The sequence below is a fragment of the Triturus cristatus genome, chromosome 1_2, assembly GCF_964204655.1.
Source record: "Triturus cristatus chromosome 1_2, aTriCri1.1, whole genome shotgun sequence".
Taxonomy (NCBI): Eukaryota; Metazoa; Chordata; class Amphibia; order Caudata; family Salamandridae; genus Triturus; species Triturus cristatus.
Genome location: NC_140580.1, coordinates 573,104,813 through 573,131,442, shown reverse-complemented (window position 1 = coordinate 573,131,442; position 26,630 = coordinate 573,104,813). Strand labels below are relative to the sequence as shown.

The 26,630-nt window shown below is 45.9% G+C and overlaps 1 long non-coding RNA gene across 1 annotated transcript; it reads left to right on the top strand.

The window, feature by feature from the left end:
• Positions 1 to 26,630, top strand: LOC146867647 (uncharacterized). Its single transcript, XR_014966117.1, has 3 exons — positions 1 to 135; positions 21,420 to 21,521; positions 26,512 to 26,630. It is a non-coding gene; the product is annotated as an uncharacterized LOC146867647 (long non-coding RNA).

Genomic DNA, 26,630 nt, shown 5'->3' with positions numbered 1-26,630 from the left:
CTTGAAGTGTCCGGGCCTGCAGGCCCACGGATGCAAAATGGAGACGCCAGAGGGGAGGGGAAGCGTTCTAACGAGAAAGTTGTCGGCGAACAACCCAAAAGTCATTCTGCGCTCTCTGCGTTTTAGGGTTTCCTGGTGAGAAGTTACAAAGTTCTTCTGGCGCGAATTTAACCATAACTCTCAAATACTACGAATTAGACCAATGGTTTGCAAAGCTGTATGCGCGTGAGTATTCATAAATTTCGCGCTCCTTTTAAGTTGTTGTCAAGATAAAAGATCGCCCATATCTATGTTTTCACAAGTTGTGAGGAAAATGGCTTTAAAGTTAACATGCAGAAAACCGCACGTTCCTTTGCAGCACCACTCACGAGGAAATATTGTCTATTTACGATTAGACATGCAGTAGACATCAACTTCTAAAATAGTTTATTAGGGAAGACCTGCTGCTCTCACCGAGTCGCACAAACGAGGAAAAGCAGGCAGAGAAAAGCTCACCGGGGCACTGTCATCAGCAGGGGCAGAGGTGCCGGCTGCCCAAACAGTGCTTAGGGATCCAAAGCTTTTCTTCGAGTACGCCGCCAGTGCTGCCCTACTCCTGCTTCCACTTCACCCCTCTTTATTCCACACCCATCTATTTATTGCAGGTTCCTTTTCATCACTGATTTCTCGTTTTGTCACATTTCTGTCCTTCTCTTCGTCCTTGATCATTTCTGTGACTTTTTCCCTTTTGCTCAAACTCGAATGGAGAAGAAAAGACCTGGGGGCATATGTATCAAACGATTTTTTAATTGCAAACGCTGCGATTCGCAAAATTACAGCGTTTGCGATTAAAAAATCGCTAATCGGGATGTATGAGCCAATATCCCATCGCAAAATTAAGGAATTGCTAATTTAGCGATTTCTTAATTTTGCGTAAGCATTTAAGAAATCGCAAATTGCGATTTCTTAAATGATATGTAAAAAGCACCCAAGTTGTGCGAATTATCCTTAAGAAATCGCAAATTACCACCAACTTCTAGTTGGTGGTAATTTGCGATTTCCTTTCAAAATGCACTTTTTTGAATTTTACAAAGTGCCACGTGGCGCTCATACATGCCCTTAGGGCATGTATGTGCGCCATATGCACACACATGCTCATTTCAGGGGTACATCAGGGTGTCATCATGACACCCTTGCACCTTTGAAATAATTCTCAAATTGCGATTAGCAAATTGCGAATCGCTATTTGAGAATTACTTCCCATTCATTCCTATGGGTCTCCTGGCCCATAGAAATGAATGGGCAGGTATTCCTTAATTGCGATTTCGCAATTTGCTAATCGCAATTAAGGAATTTTAAGAAATCGCAAAAATTTTGCAATTTTTTAAATACATCCCGTTTTGCAAGACTCAAATAGCGATTCTTTAAAAATCGCTATTTGAGAATCGCAAATGGTGATGTTGATACATATGCCCCTTAGTCTCTGTCCCTTTCCAGTTATTGCTGCCTTGCTTCTTCATCCACTTGCTGTGGTATGTCACCAGAAGGCTTCTCGTAGCATACACAGCACAGAGCCAGACGACAGTAACAAACAGGGCCCAGTCTTTCTGAACCTTGAGCTAAAGGAGACCTTCCCCTTCCCCAAAATAGTTCTATTTTATTATTCCCAAAGCAAGATGGCGGTGGTGTGCAAGACGATGCTGGCAATCCATGATTTCCAATTCCCCAGTATGACTTCACAGCAGAGGTTTCTGTCCTTGGGGTATATTTTAGGAGTACTGGACTTCCCTTGATTACCTTTGCAATATGGCATCCTGCAACACTGCCCTCCATCAGATATTACACTTTTGGATGTATTTCTGTTCTTGTCTCATCTTTCCAGAATCCATCACTGGCTTGGCACATTATGCAGCATTTGAGATTCCAGGGAGAGGGGCATGGAAGGTTCTCCCACCATCGAGGTATAGTCTAAATTGCCTTCCTTGATGCCTCAGTAATACATGGATTATCATCTCTATGTCCTGTTTGCCAAGAAAGGAGTGTGCCGGAGCATGCTCTATCCACCTATCATTTCCCCACAGGGTCGACTTGCATTTTTTGCTGCTTGAGCACTTGACTGATGCCTGGTGAGGATCCTGCTTGATATTGGAACTTTGATCCTGTTGGAGGCCCTTGGCATGAGAAGCTCAAAATTGTTATCCAAGGGATTTACTTCTTTGAGGAACCTATCACAAGTACCTATCACAATCAGATGGCAAGGATCCTGGACAGGAATGATCCCTGTATGTCTGATCCAGTCGGGGCACATTGAGACACAAGAGGAATCACATGGCTGTGGAACCTCCACCACCCTACATCATGCTGGCATTTTCTGCTCTGTATTTTTCAATGGACTTGAGAACCTATGAATCCATTACGGATGCCTTTTGATTTTAATGAGGTATTTCACGGTACAGCTGGTGGTTACTGGTACCTAAATTTATTTTTTCTCCTATAAGTGTTCTGTCACTCCTGTTTATGAAGCAATAACTGTCATTTTGCACCTAAATGTGTTATCCCCCCCCCCCCCTGGGATTTATGCTCCTAAAAGGGTTTTCACACTCCTGATAATGTTGCATCAAGAATTATTTTGCACTTCAGGGCCTAAATTATTGGTCCTAAATGAGAAGCAACATTCCTGCTTAGTTTTCACCACGAGCCATATTGCTCCTGCAAGTGATTTTACACTTAAAATAATGTTTACACCAATATTTAAATTGGCATATAATTGTGATTTATCAACTGAGGCTTTTCTACACGAATATTGATAATGTTCCTGGGGTGATTTTGCACCTCAATGTACTGTCAACCAAATGTCAAGACATACATACGTATATATATATTTTTCTTGAGTAATGCACCATGGCTTCATATTGTGGCTTTCCCAGACTGATTCTCTTTCTGCAGATTATTAGTCGGTACATGTTTTGTGCTTATGTTATGTTATGCAGATTTGTAGAGAGCACTATCAACTCGGGAGGGATCCTGGCACTGAGCAGGTGTGAGTCTAGCCACACCTACGGTCTAGTGTGACTACTCGAAAAGCCAGGCCCTCAACGTTTTGCAGAATTCAAGAAGTGAGGAGGAGGCTCTTATGTGTAGCAGCAGCAGGTCGTTCCATCCTTTAGGAGGGATGTAGGAGAAGGCTCTACTGCCAGTTCTGGTTTTCTATATGCGTGGGATTTGTACAAGTAGAGTACAGATGAGCAGAGGTGTTTTGAAGGTTTGTGAAAGCAGATGCGATTGTTGAGGTATGCTGGGCCAGTGTTATGTAGTGCCTTGAAAGTGTGGGTGAGGAGTTTGAGTTGTGCTCATTTGTGAATGGGAAGCCAGTGTTGGTCCTTCAGGTGTGGTGTAATGTAAATGCAATGTGGGAGGTTGAGAGTGACTCTGGCTACCGAGTTCTGAATAGTCCACAGCCTTCTGGTGAGCTTTTTGTTGTTCCCGGCATAGAGGGTGTTCCCAAAGTCCTGCTTGCTTGTGACCAGGGCATTCATGACGGATGCTGATTGGGAGCCATTTGAAATGCTTCCTCAGTATCTTCAGGGTAAAGAAGCATGAGCAGTTGATAATGATCCAGAGCTTCTTGGCGTGGGTCAGTCCTAGTACTGTTGTCCACCATGTGGTGTCCCACGGTGATGTGCTGTTCCCGAAGATCATGATTTCAGCTTTAGACAGTTGGTCTTCATCCAGTGGGTGATTTTAGTCATGCAGGTATTGAACTGGATCCAGGTACTGGGCTTTTTGTCCGTAAGGCAGAGAATGAGTTGTGTGTGATCCTAATATTGCCACCACTACCATAGAAGGCTTGAAGAATAATAATATGGCACAAAATAGGAGGCACAGAAAGAGCCATGTTGTACTGATATACTGCACAAAAAGTCAGTGCACACTCATATGTTCCTGTGTTTGCATTAATTGGCACATTAAAGCCAGAACTACTGGTGTTGCCAATGCTTGTTAGTTACTTATTCTTGGAAGAAAAAATCCTTCCTAGATTCAGCCCAAACACACCCTCTATCACTAAATTACCTAAAGATTGGATCTTACATTCTCTGTGATTTGTTGTAGCCTGGGTATTGCCATATCCCCTGCTGAATTTTAGTTGATGGGGACAGAAATGTTAGCAGCTTTTATCGCTGCTGGCTTCACATGTATCCCCATCCAATTTATGTAGCCCAAGTCCTTGCTGGTTATCTTGCTAGTAAAGTGATTAGATATGCAAGTCCTTAGGAAGAATTAAACAACAAGGTAAATAAGTGATGTCAAGCTGTGAATGGCCTGAGAGTGGGTTCTTCCGACTGGGCCCAACCTACCTGGTCCTGCCATGAGAACAAGCTCTGGTCCCTCCTTTGAGCCTGCTACCCCTCCACTAGTTAAAGGACATAGACGCTCTCATTATGCCTGCTTGCCCCACCTACCTACCTTCTACAACCAGTCCTCACGTGGTCTTCAGCACTTCCCATTCCTCACCCTCCCCATTACCACTGTGACCTTCTCCTTGAACTTTGTGCCTTCCCTAATGCTCACACTGAGACAGGATGAATGCCCAAACCATGAGCTCCGGCTGTGACTTCTGGCAGAAGAATTACTGACTGTGAGCAGACCTTGTGAATACTGGCACCAGTACTGGGAGATGGTACCACTATCCGATCCCAAGATCCTTTCTAACCTCCCCCCCATCTCCTTCCTACCCTGCCACAGCAAAAATACCCCAAAATTGGTAAACATGCAACTGACTTTCTTCTTAGAAGCGGCTAATATCTTGCATCCAAATCAATCAGGTTTTGGGCCCATGTACTCCGCAGAATCGGTATTACTACACACCACTGAAACTTTTAAATTTGCCTTAGATCAGGGGAAAAACGCGGTATTGATTTTAATGGACCTTTCGACCGCATTTGATACGGTCTCCCATGACATCCTGGGGGACCGGCTAAAAACCTATGGCATTGCCCATCTGGCCCTAGCGTGCCTGAAATCCTTCCTTTCCAATTGAAGACAAATAGTCACCCTCAACCATTATCAACCAGCAGAGAAACCCATAACCTCTGGGTCCCACAGGGCTCCACCTTAAGCCCAGTACCTTTTAACATCTACATGGCTCCCCTGATAAACCTGATATCATCGTTCAATATTGAAACCATCTCCTATGCAGATGATACTCAGTTATTCTTAGTACTAGATAAAAACTCTACTATAGCGGAAGAAAATCTCCAACACTGCCTCACAGCCGTGTTCCACTGGATGAAATCCAATCACCTGAAGTGTAACACCCCAAAAACCGAGATCATGCTGCTTGAAAAAACACACACATTCTCACCCAGCCTTTGGCGGCCTGAAGATATTCCCCAACCTCCCAAGACAGTAGACGTAGTGAGGAATCTGGGAGTAAAATTTGACAACTCACTGTCCTTCTGTAAACAAGTGTTCTCGGTGGCCGGCACCTGTTTCCACCTTATAAAGGTTTTCTGACTTACTACCCTGAGTGGCAAGAAAGTCAGTAGCAGTGGCCGTGATTACATCCGGACTGGAGTACTGTAACAGCTTATACGCAGGGACCAATACGTCTGTCCTGAAGAAATTGCAGATAGTCCAACATGCTCCTGCTCCCCTAGCTCTAAAACTGCCTCGAGGCTCCTCAGCAGCTTTTAAATCTTTACACTGTCTGCCCATTCATAAAATAATCCTTTTCAAGATATTAATAATTACCTACAGAGCCTTTAGATCAGCAGGACCCAAGTATCTGAGGGCCAGAGTCAAACCATATGTGACGCAGCACACTTCTTCAGCCAACCTTCTTTCACCACCCCAGTTTCAACTACATCTCCAAAGGTGGCAAATCTGTAGCAGTACTAGGAACTAAAGCCTGGAATTTTCTACCGATCCATCTTTGGTTCTCTCAAACTGAACCAATCTTCAGGAAATCCCTGAAAACCTGGATCTTCAGAGCCCCAGACGTCCTAGTTCTCTCTCTCATCTGATCCCGTAGAACTTCTGCTGCTTTCTGTCTCGGCCCGTCATAGCTCCATGATGTTCCTCAGAGTGACTGTTGCGCTCTACAAAAACTATTATACATACATACATACATATGGTAACGCACATCCCTAGATGGCCGCTGCGACCTTAGCTCAGTCATCTCACCTGCATAAACAATGATCCTTAATTGATGTGAGGAGAGTTTTGCACTTCTGTGGCGTTTCTGCTGGGGATGTTGGTTGCTCATTTATGAGGCACTTTCGGTGGTTTCTCTGTGCTGTTTTTGTGAGGTAGAACACAGCCTCCTCAGTAGCACCTCTAACAACGTCGTCAAACAGATTCCTTCCTTGTGAGGAGGAGACAGCTTTCTCAGCCCCACCTGCTTCTTTACTTCTTAGGGGCCCATTCCGATGTCGGACGGACTCAGGTCCGTCCGATATCGGTCAGGAGCCGTAACCGACCGACCTGCTGTTGTCGGTTACGGCCCTGCTAGTACGATGCGACCGAACGGGGTTCGGTCACACTCGTATACAAGACAATGCAGGCATGCATTCCGAGCGGAATGCATGCCTGCATCCTTGAAAGCAGGGGTGCAGTTTATCCCTGCACCATGTAGGCAGCACTTCAAGGTGCCTGCCACCAGGTGCAGGGATCCACAGAGGGGCACCATAGGTGCCCCCAGGCTGCCATTCGGCAGCCTCGCACCCATGGGGGCCCTACTGGGGGCCCCCAAAGACAGTGTCCGACTGCCTTTTCATGCCGGAAAAACGGGCATGAAAAGGCAGTGAAAAGCTGCCATTGTACTCCCTCGGTCGCAAAGAGGCGGCCGGGGGAGTATTGGGAGATTTCCGGATGGCGGACGGGCTCTCCGAGCCTGTCGTCTGCAATCCGTAAATCCGTGTCGGATTCCTTTCCGACCAAGCCCATCGGAATGGCAGTTCGGGCTGGACTGTTCCCATTGGGCACAGGGTCAAGACTGATTTGCATATGGCTGGGTCCAAACTGGAATGGCATTGTGAGCAAAAAAACGATGGATTTAGGCCCAGATCTCTGTACTCGGGTGAATGCATGACATTGTTCTGCATTCTGTCCATCAATACTTCTTTTTGCTGTCTGAGAAAGACAGCATGCAATTGGGCAAAGGCGGGTTCATGTCCCGCCTTTGCTCCACCCACGGCCTATTGCTTGCGGATATCCACACAGGCCACATCTGTTTTGAATTATCGAGCACAGATGCATGAGCGATAATGCAAAACAGATGTCTTGCTGTGGCGCGCGCACCACTCGCATGCTTCGCGGGACGCTGCATTCCTTGAATTCTGTAACACACAGCATCTGAATGCACATCCTGGCAGTGCTGCATGTAATAACTTAATACAGCGTGGTAGTGTAATGAAGTTCAAAGGTAATTATATCATTTACATCAACCTAAAACCTCACAGCAGCAGCGCAGTCTGTCAGTGCATTCGTTCGTCACTCTACAAAATAGGAGGGCAACACGTGCCTCAGTCTAGCGAATGCTCTAAGTGGGAAGTCCACTGTGGTTCTGGCAGTTCTCGGCGTCCCCTGCCTGTCCCTCTCTCTCCTGCGACCCCAAACATGATCAGCTTCAAGGGCCAGGTCCCAAACTGAAATATAATAGCAGCTTCCTAATCACACGGAGGACCCGCAGGTCCGTCCTCTGCCCCTCTGTCCTGCATCTCACTCTGACATTCCTATAGGTCTGGGCAGGCTGGCTTTAAAATGAATCCCCGTCACCCGAAGAACGGAGGAGGCCACCCCCCCACCCTCCTACCCCAGCCTCAGGGAGAGATTCTCCTGAAGCAGAGAGCACAGGTCACAATATGCCCCTCTAAAGCACTGAGGTGTTTCTTATGAGCTGGAGCACATCCAATCAAAAAGCTTCTGCAGCAAGTCTCGAGGTCAAAGGCTGCCAGAACCGGAACCACCGAGTGACGTGCGAAGCACCCCTGTGACCCACAGCACAGTAAAGCCGCAGGGCTGAGCGACCAGGAAAGGGATTATTTCAGTTACCGTAAGGATTCACGACTTTTCTGTTTTACCCCTCTGCCACTTCCTGCTGGGCTGCCAAGACGTGCAATCGTGCATGCAGGTAAGATAGCCAGTGGGTTACGGCGTCCATCTTTAGGGCCAATATCGGCAACTGTTGTCACATTACACATAGTAATTACATAAATAAACCACACGACACTTATTGTAAGTGGAGAAATATTGCTGCAGGTTTATTAGCATAACCAATATGCAAACATGTTGGGTTATCTTACTGGCGATCCGATCCCAGGGCAGGCCAACCCCTAGCAGCCTGCCCGTCTGATAAGCCTAAATTACACCATGGCTGTCGCCGGTTAGTGCATACCAAAACTTGGGAGGGGCCACCCCTCCCATTCGTGGACCACCAGTCCACGTGCTTACTCACGCCCCCCCCCCCGAAAGAGGTGGGCGGAGCGTATGCTGGCAGCCCCCGGTTGCTCAGACCCACAACCGCCCGTAGGACTAACGGGGCGCCGTAGTTCTTCCAGGGGACAACTCTAGACATCCCTCGGTATCCTGGCTTAGCACCACGCTGTGCTGCTGCATGAAGTACCCCTTGGTATCTGCAGACTCTGGATCGCCCTGTAACTCCTCCTGCAACACAAAATAACATGTTAGAAGCGTAACACCCCCTCCTTAGTACCTCCGTCTGCTGGGTAAGTGGAGGGGCGGGCAAGGCGAGACGAGTGGGACAAGAGGGCGAGGAGGAGGCGGGGACAGCCTATATACCCCTGCCCCCTCCCCCTTCCGCCGGAAGATCCCATGCCGGACGTCTTCCCTGGCCCAAGCCAGGAACTAGACCGGCTGCCCACAGTGCCATCATGCGGCACTAAGGCGGCCGCCCTTTTAGGGGGGTTGCTGCGCAACCCCCCCGGGCAGCCTTGCATAGTGCCAATATCGGCAACTGTTGTCACATTACACATAGTAATTACATAAATAAACCACACAACACTTATTGTAAGTGGAGAAATATTGCTGCAGGTTTATTAGCATAACCAATATGCAAACATGGTGGGTTATTTTACGGGCGATCCGATCCCAGGGCAGGCCAACCCCTAGCAGCCTGCCCGTCTGATAAGCCTAAATTACACCATGGCAGTCGCCGATTGGTGCATACCAAAACTTGGGAGGGGCCACCCTTCCCATTCGTGGACCACCAGTCCACGTGCTTACTCACGCCCCCCCCCCCCCCCGAAAGAGGTGGGCGGAGCGTATGCTGGCAGCCCCCGGTTGCTCAGACCCACAACCACCCGTAGGACTAACGGGGCGCTGTAGTTCTTCCAGGGGACAACTCTAGACATCCCTGGGTATCCTGGCTTAGCACCACGCTGTGCTGCTGCATGAAGTACCCCTTGGTATCTGCAGACTCTGGATCGTCCTGTAACTCCTCCACAGCCTTGGGAGTGGCACCGTCACTACCAGGGCCCCCCACCAAGGTAGCCTTATTTCCTTACAACCTGATGCAGCCCAAAGCTCCTCCAGGCACCCTGTGGACTCGGCGTGTATAAGACCTTGCCTGATGAAGCCAAAACCTCTTTGCCTTTTAACTTACAACATGCTGATAACCGGGCTTCCCCAGGTCCAGCCAAACAAGTCTTAGCCCATGCAGGACCGGAGCCAGCATGCCCCCTCAGGACAAATGCCCCCATTCTTCCAAAACTCCCCGTGAATTTTGACTGATATGACCTGAAACCAATAATAGGCGTAGGTCCAATGTTACCTTTGCATGCTGAAGAACAATACCTATGACAAGCCACTCCTGCCAGGAAGTGCCCGCGGTTGGAGGTAAGAGTTGACAAACCCGCTCTACTTCCTCTTACCTCCGTTATCTGAGTCTAGCACTAATCGGAGTATGACCATCACCTTCCGACAGTCACCCCCTATGTGGAGCCTTGCCCTCCCAAAACTTCTGCCCGCATACCAGGGAGCCGTCAGGACAGCGTGACCCCGGGGGAACCAAAGCATAAATACCTCACTATGTTAATACTGGGAATGCCAATGGTTCTCCTGCTACTTTGCAGCCCAAATATGCTTCCTAGAAGTTTTCCCCAATCATATGGACCCAATCGCCCCCGTGGGAAGGCCACTTCCACAACCTGCATAGCTGCCAGCCGGTGCTAGAGGGCAGGGGAAGTTACCTGTTACTCACTATAATTGTACCTGTTTTGTCGAACTAAAGGGCGGGCTACTAAGTGAGCTGACCAGGCTCTGCCCTTGGAACCAAAGGTCAGACCCAAGCCCCTCTAAGTTCTGCTGCTTCACCTGCATGTTAACACGAATCCCAGGGCAGACCCCGGCATCTAACCCATGCTTGGCCATGCCTGAGCTAAAACACCTCTGAAAAGCAGGAAAACAGGCTAACCACCAATAATGCCTTCTGAATGTTCCTGACACTGCCAAGGAACACGCACATAACTGAAGCAACTGGCACCCTGCCATAAAAGTACCAACTTAGCCTTCTATGAATGCAAACGAGCTATTGAGGCTATCCGTATTAGTGCTCCCTCGCAACAGGCAGCCCTAACCAGGCAACCCGCCCCCTCTTGGCACTGGCACGCTCCCGCCCCAGCTGCCCTAGAGTGCCTGTTCGTGTGTAGCCACAACCTTACGTTTATCACAGACAGATACCAGGGTATGATGAAACTCAGCTGACTCTACTGCTGAGTGCCCGTTGCACCATCGCAAGTCTGTCTTTGCCTATTCGGTGTCTGGCTGCAAAGTTAGATGACATTGCCAGCCCCAGACCCGGGTGAAAATCGAAGCTTTACAGCTGCTGGTGCTACCGACGGTACCCGTCGCCTGATGGAACAGAATGCAATTCCCTTACTCCTGTTGGGCACGAACCCACAACCAGTTGGTCACCATGGTACAATCTATGTCCCCAAAAGATATCAATAGATAATAGATATAATACATATAATCTATGAGAAATCTATGTTCTGCAATGGCACTACGTGCAGCCTGCACCAGTCTGCCAGTGCCGAAAAGACCTTTGTCCTGCTGCCCGGCCAAATCATTCTGGCCCTGCTCTAGAAGCGCCCACCTCGGCCTTAGGTCAACAATTCGTCAAAAACATAGCTTAGCAGAGTGTGCTGCTGGGTTCTGCCTCCTCATCCATCGCAACCAATTAAGAATCAACCCTCATCCGGCCCTGCAGCAAGCCGGACTAGGACTCAAAGCGTCACACCCGGACTCACAGTCACAACCCCCGGAACGGACGCGCACCCCCCAACCTACTGATCCCCAGACCGCCTGCATACTGCTCACCATAAGGCTGAGAAGAGAGGCTGATGATTTAAAAACCTTTTTGGCTGAACATTAGACAGACCCGACAGGGAGCATCATACGAAATGAGGTCGGGACCACCGTCCCGCATGAGAATCATCCCCGGTGACTAATGTCATGAACCCTCCTAAGCCCTGGGAGATCACCCTGACAGGCACCCAGCGGGACCTTCAAATCCGAGATACTCTCAAAGTCCTTGCCGCCTGGCGGCGCTCCCTGCTGCCAAAATCTTGCTACCCCACAATTCGCCCCCTAGGCCCGTTGGACATTAGAACGCTGAAATTGTGAGATCACCTCTCGTGGGGGGGGGGGGTCGGTGGAACGTATACCATGCGTCCGGAATGTAAATGTCCGCAAAGGTGTGCCGGCATATAAGAATCCGAACCTACCCGTGCCTGAGCAAGGACCTAGAATTCAAACTGAGACCTATAGAATATGCGTGGTGCCCTGCCGCACCGCATGGCCCATCTGATCCACTTCACAAACCTTGGAAGCAAGCCCTTGCTGGTTGCCCTCAGATCCTAGCCGTGCACGCCTAACCCAGGGGTGTTCCCTTACTAACGGAGCATTCGTCCTACTGCTAGCCGGCTTACCACTCACTGTCCCATGACATGAAATGCTAAATCCAACACAATCTACGTTCTCCGACCGCAAGCAAAATGATAAAGTGTTCACCAAACCAATGTAAACTAACCTTGCAAGCAGCACTTTTTGGAGACATACACATGTGCCAAGAAGCGCAGCAGCGTGGCAAACAAGCTTGGGGAGCTGACCCGCCTCTATTCCCTTTGAACCCCAAGAGGCCAACAGAGGCAACCCCCCCCCTCTCCCCCCCCCCAAGGCTAGAAGGATAGATTGGGCAGGCGGGAAGCTGAATGTAACCGACGAGCCAATCCTACCAAGGGGAGCACACAGTTACTGCGAAAATGAGCACTCATGTCTTCCACAGGATCCCTTAAAAGACCGTCATGATAGCCCTAATGGATAGGTTCCACTGCCTTACTCTTGAAATACCGGTCACCCTAAGTGAACGGCTGACATAAAGACACCAGCGGCGCAGAGGAAGCCCTGCGTAGAGTTCAAGGATCGTTTAAGAGTTAACTAATCTGCAGGGCTACACAGCTTGCTCAGGCGATCACCCTGGCAAGCAGACCGGCCACTAGCACACCGCGCCGTTACTAGGTGTTGCGCGCACTGAAAATCCTGACTGATCACTATAGATGGCGTTAATCTCCGCGCATTGCGAATACATCTCAGTGTTCAAGTGTCAATGATGTGACGCACGTGTAGAAACGTGAAACCAGAGCCCCCCGTTACGTGGGATACTGAGCCCATGTCATGCGTCCCTATTTTAACTACAAAATAAGCACTCCCTACAACAAGCCCATCTATTGGCTAACCAGCCAACCAACAGAAGCGTATTAAAACAGGGTCAAACATGCACGTGCCGTGGGCCCACTGGAAGGCAACAGCCATATGACGCCTGACAAGTGTCCCGCTCCTTGGAAGACTGCATGATCACCATTCATAGCGTTACTCTAATGTGCATTGAGAAATACATTTGATTATACAAATGTCCGTGTATGTGAGCGCAAAGGTGTTGAAACGATAAACATGAGCTCCAGTTGCCTGACATACTGCGCACATATCATCGCATCTCTATATTTACAACGCGAGGAGCACTACCTACCCCAAGCCCATCTATTGGCTGATCAGTGCTTATGATTGCATATAGTGAAATAAGTACCCATCCTAGCTCAGTTGCAAGGCCCACCGAGAGCTATTGTACCTCATGTCAGCCAGCCTGCTAATACGACAGCTGGGCTATCCCCCCACACCAGTAAACCGCTATTCTCCATTAAAGACACCAACAGAGCCGGGTGCGCCCTGCGCAAGCTTCAAGTCTGGAATAAAAGTTAAAAACTGGTCTGCAGGGCTCCCTAACTAGCTCAAGCAATGACTATGGCATGCAGCCCGGCCACCAGCACACCGTAAATTTGCTAGTTGTCCCGCTCGATGAAAGGCCTGCCTGATCACCCCTCATAGCGTTAATCTAACGCACATTGAGAATTACATGTTATACAAGTAAATGTATGTGCACACAACGGACACGTTTAAACATGAGCTCCAGCTTCATGCCATACTGAGCACATATCACTTATTCCCTATATTTACTACAAATAGCACCACCTACCACAAGGCCAACTATTGACTACCCAGCTGAGACCAGCAGAGGCGAATGAAAAACAGGGTCACAGCGCGCGTGCCCGAACTGGAAAGCAGCAGCCATAATGGAGGCGGACTGGCGATGTGCACCTAGCGCTGGCGATGAAGCCGACCACCTTTTAGCCGGCTGCCGCTAAGAGACCCTTCTATGCCTGGGCGGCCCTGAAGCACCGCCTTCCTTACACCACAATGATCCAGACTGGCTGTGCGTTACTGCACACCATATGTATATCGCGCGAACTCAACCCAAAGTTATTGGAGCGCTAAACATAGAACCGTAATTAGATTACACACTCATGCACGGGGAGATTGGGTGATTTGCCCAGACTCACGGGATGTGGACGCGAGCTCGAGGCTCGAACCCTGGTTTCCTGCACCAGAAGCGACAGCGCCGACGGACCACCTCCTCTCTCAATTACGGCCGCCTAAATTAGTCAAAACAGAGGAGCACTCGAGGTCCAAGTAATGTTCCTAGTGCTCCACAACCTTCAGTTCTAATATTAGTCAAGCAGAGCAGCGCTACCTCCCAGTGACCTACCCTAGTGCCGCGCTTGCATAGGCAAGCTGCCTGGGGCCGCCAAAATGCCCTACACCGTGCGGGTTGAAATAAACATTGGCATTAGAGAACTCATTGTGCCTGTCGAGCCGCACTGCCAACCCTCCCACTCGGGATATGCAGTTGGCCAATGGTACAGCGCCAATAGCTTGTAACGTGACGCCGCATGCTCTGTCCTACCTAGTACATAGGCAAGGCAATTACCTCCGTTCACTTACAATCGGTATGCTAGACGACATATGATCAACTCGTCCCTCCAACCACGTACTACGACTCATTCAAGCAGCGGTCGGCAGCTGTTAACACGTAGCCCCATCTTAGCGCTCTATGTATAACCAAATAAGCACTTAGCCTTGAAAACCCGCTACTCACTTCATAGCTCCTGTGAACATCAACAGAAGCACCCAATACGCCATGTACTCGGGGCAGCCTTGCGACAAGCTGTCCTGAACACCGCATTATGCCGTTGCTCAGATGTGCGATCCTTATGCCAATTATCGTCCCCAGGCCCCTCAGGGGTCGGACCACCTCGTGAACCTGGGTTCCTAAACTCTACACGCTTGGGCTATGTCACCAATGAGACAACAAATCTTCATATGGGCACAAATAACTTACCCGCCTCCCTAACTGCTCATCTATGGCGTCACAATAGCCGTTAGCGCATGAAAACAATGCAACCTACGGGCATAAGCGAATTGCCTGCCTGCCAGCAGCTCATATATGCAGGCACAATAGCCTGGGCACCCAGCACGCAAATCTAATTGTTCTCAGCCCCGATGCTGACTGCGGTGATGCATGTTTCCCCCTCGTGCTGATACCAGCGCAGGTTCTACAAGAGACATACCACGACCTGCATGCACTCACATCATGGACAGTGAAGCAAGTCCACGGTGGTGGACTGTCCCAATTATATTGCGCGTACTCGCCCCGAAAGAGATGACATTTTTGACCCATAAGGGGATCGAACACGCGCCCGTGATGTCATTAGCCCCACTCTCTAACAAACTGCGCTAACCAGTCTCGCTCAACATGGCGCCAGAAATGCATCGCACCGGCATGCAGAGGTTAAGTGAGTTGCCCAGGATCACAGGCTGAAGACGCGACCTCGCGGCTCGACCCTGGTTTCCCGCACCGTGGGCGGAAGCGCCGCCGGTGGGCTCCGAGCCGGAACAGTGTTGCACCGGCATACGAAGGAAGAGTTTGAAATCGACAGGCACAAGACTTAGAGCAAGCTCCTGGTAGATGTAAGAGATTAGTCCAGGATCACCGGGTGAAGACGCGGCCTGGCACCGGTGGCGGAGAATAGTGATATGCCCAGGTTCACGGGGGAAGATGCGGCCTCGCGACTCGAACCCTTGATTCCCGCACCCTAGGCGGCAGCGCAACCTGCGGCATCGGGCCGGAACTAAGAATCACTTTTTTAATAATCACGCGGTCGGGCAAATAACGCTGGGGGGGACGAGAACCTGAATCGTGCATAATCAATAAAGTCTGGTGAGATAAGTGAAAGCCTATTTCAGCCGACATCTGGAAAACGTACATCTACGGGGTGCGGCCCATCCACGGAGATAAGTGCGGCCATCTCATGTCATCCCTACTGGTAGGCAGTATAGTTAAAGGTTGCTTGGTGTGAAGAATCACAAGCTCACAGTCGATTTCTAGCCAAATAACCCTTTTTGAAACATTCATCAATGTTCTAATAATGTATGCATTGCGGTGTGTATGCAGTTCTAGATGAACGTTTGTAGCTCACTGTTGAATATTAGGACTTTAAGTTATAAATTGCAAGTAACAAAAGGATGCCTCTTTTGAAAATAGTAACCAGCTGACCTATTCACACCATACGCACTCTGTAATCTACTTGGTACACGTTCTTTGCAGCAGGCACATTGACCCTCTGCACGAACTTCACCGAAGTCAAAACCTCAACTATACAAAATCCTGCTCGCTCTCCAGGAAGATAATGAATCACACGAGTTATCTGACATTTATGTGAGGCCTGGTAATTGCCGCGGAAAGAAACGCAGCATCCCCAATACCAACCAGTCACAGGGGAGGGTCGCTCAAAATTCATCCTACCCGGCCTCACGCAAAACCTGGACACCTGTGGTACCAACGAACCACGTAAAACGACACGGCGTGGAGGCTCTGCGAAAGGGGCAAAACACACCCGGACTACTCGGACTATGCTGGATTGCTACACCCCCGCCACCAAAATCCCCACCAGGGGCAGGGCATGCGAGACGGCCAAACCAACAACACAACCTCCGAGCTACAAGCTCCACGACTCACCGCACACAGAAGAGGGGCACCAGCCAGACCAGCGGGCCACCCCGTGGAACCTCGCGAGCAAACCACGGACGGCAAGTCGGGCCAAGGCGCGCGAGTCACGACCAGGCCCGGAGATACCAGCGACGAGACGACGCAAGCCCTTCAAGGCGAGACGAGAGGGACAAGAGGGCGAGGAGGGGGCGGGGACAGCCTATATACCCCTGCCCCCTCCCCCTTCCGCCGGAAGATCCCATGCCGGACGTCTTCCCTGGCCCAAGCCAGGAACTAGACCGGCTGCCCACAGTGCCATCATGCGGCACTAAGGCGGCCGCGCAACCCCCCCGGGCAGCCTTGCATAGCGGGAACACGTGCAGCCCGCAAATCAGACGTCCAGTTCCTGTCTCCCCCCACACATCCCCTGTATGCCAGTTCCATCTATGCTGCTACAACCAGTGCTTGAAATGGAAACATAGAATTGAAGGTACTCTGTATCAGAGTACCTGCTTGTTTCTGAGGAGAGCCGGTACGCCGATTACAAGTATTATGTCTCTCTTGAGAAGGGCTGGCACTCTCCCTCTCAAAATGAGAAAGTGCCGGTACCGACCCATTTAAAGCACTGGCTACAACTGTGAAGGACGCAGACACTCTGGAAGGGTGATCTGTGCTTCTTGGCACAGTTTTTACGCTATCTGTAATATCAATCACACACTGACAGGGCTTTATTAATTACTCCACCTTTTCAGACGCCTCTGCGCCTGCAGCTTTGACATATTCATGTATTTCGTTTTGGACTCTATGATACTAAGTAGCTATCTTTAAGAAAACGCTCTGGTCATAGTCACTTCTGACCGTCTGATGGATTGCATTGAGCATTACTATGGTGTTGTTTTAGGTCTGGCTTGGGCAGCGCAGGAGTCTGCCTGATTTACTGTAATTAATTTGTTACAACTTATATACAGTAAGCGTTGGCTTCACTCTGAGTATTTCTCTCTCATCTCGTGCTAATTTTATCGTTGTATCACCCCACCTCCTATGGAGTGTCTTCAACAGTACATTGACTCAGTACCCTTTAAATGCTTTATCTCAAAGAAGTATTGTAATTAAAACGGGTTTTTCTTATACTGCAGCAGTCTTTTGTAATATTTTTGTCAGTACTCAAAATGCAAAACAGACTTATTAGCATTCAGAGCTTGTTTTCTAAAAGGCATCCAAATTTGAAATTAAAACATGTAATCTCACAGTTTAGTCATGAGGCCCGGAAGCAGTCTTTCTACACTGTCAGTGACAGACTGAACCATTTTATCCTCTGAGGATAACCGAAGGGGGCCCCCCCTGCTCTGGGACACAGTCACGGGGTGAAGCATGGGGAATAAAACATATTTCTCGTGAACATACTGAGCCACACGTGACACATTCTGTGATCGAAGTGCCTCAGTTACACTACAAACGAGTTCATATAATGTACCTCAAAGTGACTTTGGAAGCTAAAGAAACAGGAAACCGGCCGGCAAAGCATAGAAGTAAAACACTGCAGCAAGAGCCATGCGGTCCCTCAACTGTGATCACGCTTGCGTGGTTTCCATACCTTGAAGTGTGCACATCACGGTGGCTTCACAGAAACCTTCCAAAACCAGCTCCAAGAATATTTAAATGAATATAGATTGACTTTGGTGCCTAAATCCAAACCGTGTGTTGGACGGTAGAAATGTATAAAATTAAGAGCCTTCCTATAGAGGCTTAGACCCCCTACCACCTTTCTCTAAGACCGGTTTCCTACGAAGAGACCCAGCACCAGTCAAAATCCTGATGTACAGCCCACACTAGCTTCCAGCTTCGATGGAGGTCTCGGAGGGTTTAATAACTAGTGTTCTGAACTAACATCATGCCTGGAAGATCCCTAAAGCCCTAGTCACACTATGATACGGTCACTTGCCTCACACTTCTTTTTTATTTATTTGAGTTTTATATAGTGCTCGCAAGACCCGAGGGTATCATAGCGCTTTACATCTGTATATGTCTGCATCAAGATAATGAGGCTAATCAAATGAAGAAAGTCAGATCAAGTCCAAACAGTGGTTGCGCATAGTGGAGGAGAAATAGCAGAGGGGATCCAGGGAGAGCAGAGGGTGAAGATGCTGTCTCGTTGGGTGAATGATGATCCACTAGTTGAGATATCAGTTGAGGAGGAGAACCTTAAACTTACTCTCGAAGCATGAGAAGGAGGGATCGGTCCTTATATTTTTTTAACACACTACTTCAATAAAAAGAAAGTACTTTACTCCTACCGGATAACAGTAGGTCTCGCCTTTGGGACCTTATAAGTATTTAGTTATGCAGCACAATATCCTTACTGCAACAACATTAACTGTTGTATGGCTAAACACTTATAAGGTCCCAAAGGCGAGACCTATTGGCTATGCCAATGCTTGTTTAAAGGGATTTTTACTCATTGCTGGATTGCTGGTTGTTTAACCCCTGAGAGCCCTTTTCTTCTGCATAATCTGGCTCATTGCTCTATTACCTCAAAAACAAAGCAAAAAAAAAACATAATACAGTGACTTATTTTTCTTCACCAGGATATTAATTTTGCACGTTGGGTCTTTCTTCACTGCTAAGTTCTTTATTTATGTTCTAAAATGGAAACTAAGACATCTTCTAGTCACTCTAACAAACGGAAGCAAACTGTCTCTTCTCCACCTACAAAATCTAACGCATTAGATTCACAGGAATTATCCTTCACTAAAATATTAGAGGAGATACAAGCCATACATATAAATACTGACTCTATATGTACAGGCATTAAGCATATTCAAAGAGACATGGCTACCCTGTCAATGAAGGTCTCTGATAAGGAGATAAAAATCAGAGATAATCATAAATCCATTACAACTTTGACACCTTTAGTCCATCAAATATCCCCCATGCAAAAAACTTTATTGGACCTACAAAACAGAAACCAACAATACAATTTGCGCATTTTTAATGTTCCTGGAAATATTGAAGGTCAAAACTGCTGTCTTTGGGGGCGTGGCTTTAGCGCCGAAGCGACATGGCGGATCCCGCTTGAGCTCCACTTCACCGCGGGACTCGGTTCGTCCTTTTTCCCTTCAACTTTGCAGTTTCGCTGCTAAAATGACTTGCCTCACAATGGTGACAGCGCGGTGAGTTTTTTGGCCGCCTCTTTGTTGACCTACTTCACCTTTGCCGGTCCGTCTCTGCAACGGCAGTTTCTTTTCCTCAGAGATGCGAGCGGCCGCCATTTTGTTGCGTTTTTCAGCGGCGCTCGCATCTCCTTCTCCTGCTTTCGTTTTCACATGGTGCCTTCGGAACTGAGGTTTTGCTGCCTCCAACGAGCTTTGGTGATGTCTGGGGCCCACTGCTGGCAATATTAATGTTATTATTGACCGCTTTCCACCACCTTCCTGGTTCTACAATGCCCTGGTCTGCCTCCTGGCTCAATACACATTGCTTCTCATCGCATGGTATGTAATACATGAGGTGCCCATACCGTTATTGGCCTCTTCAGTTCTGCTGCTCTGCCGGGTGCTTTCTAACTGATACTGCTGGTCTGCTTTGATTCAAGGTTTGGCCCCCCTGGTTTTTCTTAATTTGGTCATCGATGCTTTGACCTTGGGGTACCTCTGCTGTGTACTTGCCTAAGCTCACGTCCATATCCAGTCGACTTTTTCTACGTTGATGTAGTGCAGCTGCGTGAGTGACGTGCCTACTTTCCTCCATTGCAGTGTCGTCAAATACCTGCTGCTTTGAGTTTTCCTTCACTATTCGACTTTTTGTTGCTTTTGATGATGGCTAACGATCCTCACACGTCCAGACCATCGGTTTCTGGCACAAAACCGAAAAGGCACAAAAATGATCCGCCTTCGCCAATTCTATCATCACCAAATCCGGTCCTGGATTCCATCTTAGATGAGGTCAGAGGTCTTCAGTCCTTCATGTCCGCGACCAACGATAAACTTAAACAAATAGAGGAAAGATGGATTGTCATGGAAAGTAAGGTTCTGGATCTTGAGCAACGGGTCAGCGACATACAAGACGTTTCGACAAAGATTCCTCTCCTTGAACAAGAAATCCTTAAACTAAAACTCCACACTGAGGATCTTGAAAATCGCAATTGTAGAAATAATCTACGCCTTTTTGGCCTGCCGGAAAATATTGAAGGGTCTGACTTAATTTCATTCCTACAGAAATTCCTTCCAGAGCTTCTGGACCTTCAGGCTTCGTCCACTCCTCTTAACATACAAAGAGCGCACCGATTGGGTCGACTTCATCCATCTGCTAATAAACCTCGTGGTATTATTATGTTGTTCTTGGAATTCACCGAACTCATGCAAGTTTTGAAGGCTGTTAGACTCAAACGTCGGCTTAATTGGTCTGGTCATAACATTTTCATATCCCAAGATGTCTCCAATGCCACAAACGCCAGACGAAAATAATTCCTTGCTCTTCGACCGCAGCTGCGTCATCTCAATATTCAATATGGCATTCTCCATCCATGCCTTTGCAAAATCACGCATGAAGGTCGCACACGTTCCTTTGAGGATCCGGATAAACTCAAGCTGTTTATTCATAACTTCTCCTCTCATGGCATGGATACTGGTTCTTGACTTCAATCTTATTGCTGGATTATTTCTTCTTTTTTTGCTATATCGATTTGCATGTTTTCTCATGTTGTTTTTCATTCCCTCCTTACCTTTGTGAGGCTCTGATTTCACTTCCTGTTTTCTGCATCTGCGTTCTTTGTGGTCCGCGTCCTTTGGTGTTACCATGTCCCCCGCTCTTAGTTCTTCTACTTCTTTACAGATCTGGATGTTTTTCCTTGATCTGTTTACTTTTCTCCTGTCTTCTCTTTTATCTCTCTGTTCTCCCTTTCTTCTTTTTTTCTACTTTTCTGTTCACCATTATTACTTGTTTCTACTTTGGTGTTCTTGCTCTGATGTCTTTCCCATAAATTGTTCTTTCGTATCCCTTACTGAAAAATGTCTTTTCTTATTTTTTCTTGTCATCCCCGCAGTTTTATGGTCCTATGTCTATACGTTCCCCTGCATCCAGAAATATGGTTAATGTCGTTTCGTGGAATGTTCGTGGTCTGGGTCACCCCGTCAAGCGTCAGAAGGTATTGTCTCATCTTGCTAAACTTAACACTCAGGTTGCTTTTTTGCAGGAAACCCACTGTAATGATAAGGAATCACTTAAACTTAAACGTCAATGGGTCAATCAGATAGTTTTTTCTCCTGCTATTGATCGTCATGGTGGTGTTGCTATTCTGTTTCACAAATCCGTTAATGCACAAATTTTATCATCTGAGTGTGATCCGAATGGTCGTTGGGTATTGTCTGAGGTTATCATAAATAAAAGACAAGTGACTTTTTAAAATATTTATGGGCCTGTTAAACCTGATATTGAATTTTGGCATTCTATAAAACTGAAACTATTGTCTATTACTAATTCTGATATTGTGATTGGTGGTGATTTTAATAATTGGTTGTACCCGTTCACTGATAGACAATCTAAATGCAAGTTCAAACCTGACAAGTCCCACAAATCATTTCAGGCTGCCATTTCTTCTCGCCCTCTTTTCGATACCTGGAAAACATGTAACCCTGATTCCTCCGAATTTACATTCTTTTCTCCTGTACATCATACTAGATCTCGTATTGATTATATTCTTGTCTCCAAGTCACTGTTACCTTGTCTCCAGTCTTCTGACATTGGTTCCATTTTTATATCTGACCATGCTCCTGTCTCCACCAATATTGATTTTTCTCTTACTACGTGCAAACAAGGTAGATGGCGTTTCAATAATTTCCTTTTATCTGACCGTACTTTTATTTTAGAAGCGACCTCTTTTATTAAAGAGTTCTTTTCTTTCAATAATCCTTCAGACACCTCCTTACATAACAATTGGGACGCCTTTAAAGCATCTTTCAGAGCTTTTACTATTGCCTATTCCTCTAAGCAGAAAAAATTGATGCATACTAAATATAAGGAAACTTTAACTGTTATAAAATCGTTAGAACACAAGTATTACTCTTCCAAATCTCCCTCTTCATTACAAGAATTAATCAAAGCTAAATCTAATCTGAATAAGATTGTTACAAGGGACGCCTGTAATATTCTCCTCAAGATTAAGTCGAAATATCACGGAGGCCAAAACAAAGCCGGAAAAATGTTAGCAAACTATCTAAAAATTAAATCGGAACGTAAAGCTATTGGCCCCATTCATTCTGAATCAAATGATACACTCCTTTCATCTGATTCTGACATTATTGCCACATTTCAATCATATTATAGGCTCCTTTATACCGAAACTGCCAAGCCCTCTGAAGATGATATTGCTTCTTTTTTTCGTGATATCCCTAAGCCAAAACTCCCCAAGATCAATTCCAACCCCTTGAAAACGACATTTCCCTTCAAGAATTATCTGATGCTATTAAATCTATGAAGAAAGCAAAAGCGCCTGGCCCAGATGGCTTTTCAATTTAATTACTCTCTGCTTTCTCCTCAATTTTTGCGCCCAAATTATTAGACCTTTTTAATTCTTTTATCTCTAACTCCCAAGCCTGTGGTTCTTTTTTGGAAGCCCTTATCATTGTAATTCCCAAACCTGATAAAGATCCCTCCTATTGTAAAAATTATCGTCCCATCTCACTAATAAATTATGATTGTAAGATTTTTGCAAAAATATTAGCTTCTCGTTTAGAGAAAATTATCCCTTTACTCATTAACCCAGACCAAGTTGGTTTTGTTAAAGGTCGTTTGGCCTCTGATAATGCCAGAATGTTTTCCAACATCATTGCTCTCAGTAAAAAGTATCCCTCCCCATTAGCTGCTTTATCCTTGGATGCTGAAAAAGCCTTTGACCGTGTAAACTGGGAATTTTTACATAATACGTTACGATGGTTTGGTTTTGGTCCAAAATTTATGTCATATGTTAAATTACTATACACCAACCCTAAAGCCTGTATTTTTGTTAATGGTCTATTTTCCCCTTATTTCTCCCTTCAAAGGGGTACACGTCAGGGCTGCCCCCTTTCACCCCTCCTCTTCCTGTTATGTTTAGAGCCGTTTCTGGAACGTATCAGAAGTAATCCGTTAATTACTGGTTTTAATCTTAAAACGCACCACATTAAGTTATCTGCATATGCTGATGATGTTCTTATTTATATGTCTAATCCTACATCTTCCCTACCCCCATTTTTACAGGAAATTGCATCATTTGCTAAGGTCTCTGGTTACAAATTGAATTTCTCTAAAACTGAGTGTTTACCTTTAAATCCTGCCTGTTACAGGTATATGTTTGAATCGTCTAATTTCACATGGTGTCCTCAAAAGATAAAATATCTTGGCACATGGTTTGCCCCCAGCATCCGTGACACATTAGCTCAGAATTTTTCTGCCTTAAAGCTTAAAGTTACTAACTTGTTAACTCTCTGGTCTCCCCTATTTCTCTCCTGGTGGGGCAAACTGGATACCATTAAAATGATGATTGTCCCTCAGATTCTGTTTATATTATCTATGTTGCCGTTTAAGATTCCTAATTATTATTTCTCTCAGATTAATTCATTATGCACCAAATTTCTATGGAATAATAAACATGCACGTATTGCTTTATCTAAACTGATTCGTCCTAAACATGAAGGGGGGGTAAGATTCCCTGATTTTAATTTATATCATAATGCATTTTTGGTTCGTAAATTTTTTGCTTTATCTAAAGATTATCAGGATTTACCTAAACCTTCTTGGGTTAATGTTGAATGCTCATTGTTAAATGATTTTTCAATGCGTGATGTTGTTCATATGACTAACTGTACTTTTATTTCCAAATACCCTATTTTGAAACATTCACAAATTTTGTTACGCACACTGTTTTTTAAAAATTTGACTTGTTATCAATCCCTTCTGGCGTCATCACTTTGGTTTAATAAGTTCATTAAATTTCGCCACAAATCATTCTACTACAAACAATGGAAAGAAAAGTGCCTTTTTTATGTGCATCAACTGATTGTTAATAATGAGATTCTTTCTTTCCATCAGTTGCAAGAATCTTTTCAACTTCCTGATGCCTGTAGTCAGCAATATGATACTTTACTTCCTATTTTACAGGGGTGTTTACAGAAATTTCTCTCTTTACCAACTCCTACTTCCTGTCTTTCTGACTCTCCATTATTCCAAATTTCTCCCGATACTGTTCCGAGTGCCTCCTTTATATATAAATCTTTGTCTATGCCTATCTGCACTCGGGTCAAAAATAAGGTGGAACTGGAATGGGAACCTGACCTCTCCATTACTATATCGGTACCACAATGGGATAAAGTTTGGCAGAAACTATTCAAGACTTCCAAAGCTGCTAATCTCACACAGTCCCTATTTTTTATTTTTAATAGAGTCGTTATTACTCCCCTTATGTTACATAAATTCAACCACTCTGTCACGTCATCTTGTTGGTCCTATCTTAATGCCGAAGGTTCTTTAATACACCTATTATTTTATTGTCCTAAGGTTTATGGTTTTTGGAATGATATATGGTCAAAATGTTCACTGATATTTTCTCATAATGTACAACTTAGTATTCAAAATGTATTTTTTGGCACTGTTTCGCCAGATTTTGTTCTTGTTGCCCCTGTTTCTCCATTACTGGATTTATTTCTTGCTGTGGCTTTTAAAGTTATCCTCACTTGCTGGAAAGACAATTCTAAATTATCCTTTCTTCATTGGTGGAACTATATATGTGATGAACATAGAATTGCTTCTATTCCTCAATCCTCCATTCATCTGCAAATTAAATCCGACTTACTTTGGCTACCCTTTACATCTTTTCTTTCATCATCATCATAATCTCTATCTATTCTCATTATCTTGTTCTTCTTCTCTGTCTTTCTATCCTATCTCTTCTTTTCCTTCTCTGCTCTCTCTTTCCCCTCTTATTTTCTCCTTCTTTCTGTTTCCTTTTTCCTTTTTGATAAAAAAAAATATTATTCCCCTATTTTAATGTTATGTTAGGTTTTAATTCCTACTTAGGATTTTTTGTCTTTATTATAGTATATTATGCCCTGTTTTTTACTCCCTGATACTATTTTCTCTATAGATTTCACTTACCGTCTTATCATTATTTTTATATGCTTATATGCTTTCATTTTTGTTCCCTTGCTCCTAAGTGGCTTAAAACATGTTTGTAACTCTGTGCATTTATAACTTCAATAAAAACTACTTAACTAAAAAACTGCTGTCTTTATCTAGAGTTTATGAAACGAAAGCTTCTGAACATAAAATTCCCAGATAAGTTTTAAATAGATAAGGCACATCTGATTCCTTCTCATTATAAACCGCATCATTTTCCTCAGGAAAGCTCTTTTTAAATGTTATTTTAGGTCACTACTTCTCATGTTTTTTACACCTTTATGTAAGATAATATTGGTTTTCTTGCATAACCTAATTCTTATCTATTCTTACAGCTATGGCACTGTTTTATGTACGTCTTTGCTGTTGATATACTAAATTCAATTAAATATTTTGAACAAAAAAGTATCACGAGCATCCTTGCCTGGCATGTGATGCTGTTTGACTCGGGCCCAGAATGCACACATGCTTCTTTAGTTTTCAGAAGTCACATCATTATGTTAGTTATGAGTATCCCCTTTGCTGTGGGTTAGTGTCATTGTATGGATGGCATGATATGCTATATGCAGCTTGTTTCTACACAGTCTTGTTTTCCTGTGCTGCACTGTGAATGTTCACAAGGAGCAGCTATTGACAATACACACACAGAGCTGGAACGTTTCTGTTGGTGTCTCCCAATTCCAGTAAAGTCACTTGCTGTCTTCAGGGAAGTCGCCTCATCTTCTTCATTCTTCATCTCGTAGATCACTCCACCCACACACATTACACAGGTGCGTTTGCACAATTAGTGACTCGTGCTTTTCTGAGGTCATTATCATCACTACACTTTACTGAAGTTCTTAATCGCCAATTGAATACTACTGACAAACTCTTGCCACTGCGCCTGCTTGGGGTTTTGGTCATTACAAGAACAGCTAATGGTGGGAAAATGCATTTAAGAGGCAAAGAATAACATTCAATTCAATGGAATATCTTCTTTTCAACAGAGACTACCACCAGGACCAGCGAGGCACTCGAAGGGGCGACACCTGCCATCTGGACGACAGGGGGAGGCATTTCAGAAATTTCCTGGTGGTCGCTGAAGTGTTGAAAATAATATGGCAAA